Source organism: Anoplophora glabripennis, unplaced genomic scaffold (genome assembly GCF_000390285.2).
Source record: "Anoplophora glabripennis isolate ALB-LARVAE unplaced genomic scaffold, Agla_2.0 scaffold6707, whole genome shotgun sequence".
NCBI classification, from domain to species: Eukaryota; Metazoa; Arthropoda; class Insecta; order Coleoptera; family Cerambycidae; genus Anoplophora; species Anoplophora glabripennis.
The window spans coordinates 1-3,752 of NW_019422843.1; the positions used below are offsets into that span (position 1 = coordinate 1).

A 3,752-nucleotide genomic window follows, 5' to 3' on the forward strand; every position below is an offset into this window, starting at 1 on the left:
TTTATTTAATTTTTATTTGTATATATAAAAACCAATTTGTAATTACGCTTAGTATGAATTATTGTTCTGTATTGTTACCGAAATTCTCTGCTCTGATTATAATTCGTTAAATAGCCCACCTCTTCTAAATATGCTATATTTTTGCCTGCTTATAAAAATTTACTGTTTATATTGAATTAATCAATCTTTTTTTTTGCTTCCAGGACAACCAGTGTCACAAACAATCACCACAAGAGGTGAGTTATTAATTTAGAAACTATAATATTTCTAGTACCTACTGCATAATTGACAGAAATTATTGGAATGGAACACAATAACACTTCTTGATTTCTTTTTATGAGGATACTTGTAGTTTATGTCCATGATTTACAAGATAATTTAAACTTTTTATAGGAGAAAATATCAGAAGCAATAGCCGACATAAACTAGGATACAATTCACTTAGTTTATGAAAAATTTAGAAAAAATATTGAAAAATGTGTAACAGTAGGAAGACAACACAGAATAGTTTTGTTATTATTTTCTTCAATAAATTATGCGCATTTGTTGAATTTATAAAATTATTTTAATCATAATTTTCGCAAAAATGTCAACTTTGAGATACGAAGAAAAAAGTTTATATAAACCTTTGTCCGGAAATGCTTCATTTCTGAGATACAGGGTGTTGAAATTAATATTTTATTTTCAATTTTCTTAAATAACTTTTATAAACACTCAACTGATTTCTCATTTTGGACTATGAACATATCATTTCACGAAATCACACTCAACTGTTAAGTACGTATTTTTTCCCGTGAGGGACTAATTCCCCTGAACTTTTATAGAGGTAATATATACGATATTTCGCTGCTTAGCCGATACATCGGCCGAGGGATCAAAAGAAGGATTTGACTTCTACACGACCTGCAAATGACTTTCACATGTCGGTTTTGTAGCGTTCTTGCCGAGTGTATGCTACTAGATAGTATTTAAAAAAGGTATTGATTTTTAAAATATTTATTTCAGGACACACACAGCTATATATTTACAAGGAACAAAAAAGGTATTCTAATAATAACATGAATAAACGTACAGGGCGTGACAAATACAAAAATGTACATACATTAAGTTACTAAGGGGCTGAAAGATAAATAATTCTCATTTACCACATTTCCTCCCCCCTTAATTAAACAAAGATAGGCATTTGAAATACGCTAAAATAAAAAAAAAATCATCAAAATCAGACCTCTAGAAGGTGAGATATTAAAAATTTTTAAACGCATCGCGGTTTTGAACTCGCCGATTCAATTTCGAGCAGGCCGAAGCGGCCGCGCTCTCTGCTTCCCCTATCACCACCACCAGTACGATTTTCTTAAATTTCTCGCTTGCATAAATAACTTTAAACACGTTTTAAAGTAGGTTACCAATGATGAAAAGTATTGTAATCTTGTAAGTACTCGGAATACCAAAGGTATTTTTCGAAAAATTATCCCGGATGTCCCAGTACATTTAGTGTNCCTCACGCATAGAAGTATTACACTAATTGAACCTAAAAATTAGATCATATAATAAAATAATAAAATAATAAAAATATCCAGTAAAGTTTCTGTAGAGTCGGTTTGTTTGATAAGAACTCCAACCCAAAAAAATCGCTTCACATCAAGTTATTTTAAATTTCTTTATGTTTAATACATTAATGTGTGAGATGAACTGACGAACGAACGAAACCAGGAACTATTACATAAATCTTGATGCCCCTGCTACCTAAGCGTCTTATTTACTAACCGAAGTGTCAAATTATTATGATTACGTTTTATTTATTTGTATTTCATTTGTATATATAAAAACAATTAGTAATTAGTATTCGCTTAATATGAATTATACTTCTATATCGTTACCGAAATTCTCTTCTCTGATTATAATCCGTTAAATAGCCTACCTCTTCTAAATATGCAATATATTTGTCTATTTATAAAAATTTACTGTCTATATTGAATTAATCAATCGTTGTTTTTTGTTTTCAGGAGGAGCATTGACACAAACGTTCGACACATATGGTGAGTTTTATTAATTTTTAATCTTTAGTATTCCTAGTACTGCATAATTGACATATAATATGTGTTCCTTTAAACACAATAATTTATTCCATCTTTTATTTATTTCATAAGCACTTACCTGGGGTTGAACAAATTGTTTTCGTAGAACATATGTAATTTGTTGCGTTTCATGCAGATCGTGACTTAGGTCTAAATAAATGCGCCGTAACTTAAGTTAAGTAGTCGAGATAATAAAAAAAATTTATACAGCCAAATTGTACAACATTTACTCCTCTCCAACTTTTATTAAAGTTATTAAAACAAAAATGTTTACAAGACCAGTCCAGTGCTAAACGATTTTTTTGTCATGTAATGCGCAAAAATCATCCTGTTTGGATTTTTTTATAAACGACATCTTTATTGGATTATTATGACTATGTTTTATTTATTTTTTTTGTGAATATAAAAGCTAACTTGTAATTACGTTTAGTGTGAATTGTAGTTTTGTATTGTTACCGAAATTTTCTCCACTGATTATATATAATCCCTTAAATAGCCTACCTTTTCTAAATATGCAAGTTATTTTACTGTTTACATTGTATTAATTATTCTTTTTTTTTGCTTTTAGGAGGACTAGTGGATCAAAGGATCGACACAGGAAGTGAGTTATTATTAATTTTTAAGTATTTCTAATCCTGCATAATTTACAGAAATTATTGGAAATACGTAATAATAAAAATTTACTGTATGTATTGAATTAATCAATTTTTCTTTTTTGCTTTCAGTTGGAGCAGTGGTACAAACATTCCGCACATATGGTGAGTTATTAATAATTTTTAAACTTTAGCATTCCTAGTACTGCATAATCATTGACATAAATTATTGGAAAGGAACACAATAATGTATTCCATCATTCATTTATTTCATAAGCACTTACCTAGGATTGAGCAAATCGTTTTCGAAGAACATATGTATTTTTTTACATTTTTCCTTTCAAATTGGAAAGCTTTCGAAGACTTTGTTGGTGGCAACGATTACATATAACCACTTAACCACCATTTGTTGTGGATTCCTATCAATTGTGTATTCGGGAATAATGTACTTTAGAGCAAGAAATAAAGGTGAAAAATTATTGAGAAAATTACTGGGCGTGATTTTATTGTTGGAAAATTTTGGGAATGATATTACAAGAGGCGTTTCATCAAATTGGTCATGAAAAAAATATAGCGACATTGTTTTTTTTTATCAACAAATAGGTAAAAAATTCGCCATTCGTCGTTCGCGTTATGGTAAAAAAACTATTAATCTTAGCAAAAAATGTTCAACAGAAATTTGATCTAGAGAAACTCATCTTTAAAATGAGACTATATAAGTTAAAATTGCTTTATAAACAAAAAATTTATTGCAAAATTAAAAGGAAAAAGTGCTTTTTCTTTAATTGTTAATAACTTTTTAAATAATTAATAAAATCTTACCAAACTTTCCCAAAATGTGAGTTTTTATAGCCTTAAGAGATGTGCAAGAGATGGGCTCCAAAATTCCAATTATTTATACCATTTTTGCAAAAAGGCACATTTTCAAATGACTATTCCGGGGGCAGGGTTATGACTAAAACATTCTTTTTGGGTGGTAATAGTTTAAATAACTAGATGGATTTCACAGGGTCTAACGACATTTACAGTGTACGATAATTCAATAAATAAAGAAATATAAATAAAAAATTTAGATAAATTTGGA

The 3,752-nt window shown here is 29.0% G+C and overlaps 1 long non-coding RNA gene across 1 annotated transcript; it reads left to right on the forward strand.

Moving 5' to 3' along the window:
* Positions 1-163: 163 nt before the first annotated feature.
* Positions 164-2,812, forward strand: LOC108916705. The gene is made up of 4 exons (XR_001964780.2): positions 164-236; positions 2,004-2,036; positions 2,644-2,676; positions 2,801-2,812. It is a non-coding gene; the product is annotated as an uncharacterized LOC108916705 (long non-coding RNA).
* Positions 2,813-3,752: the final 940 nt, after the last annotated feature.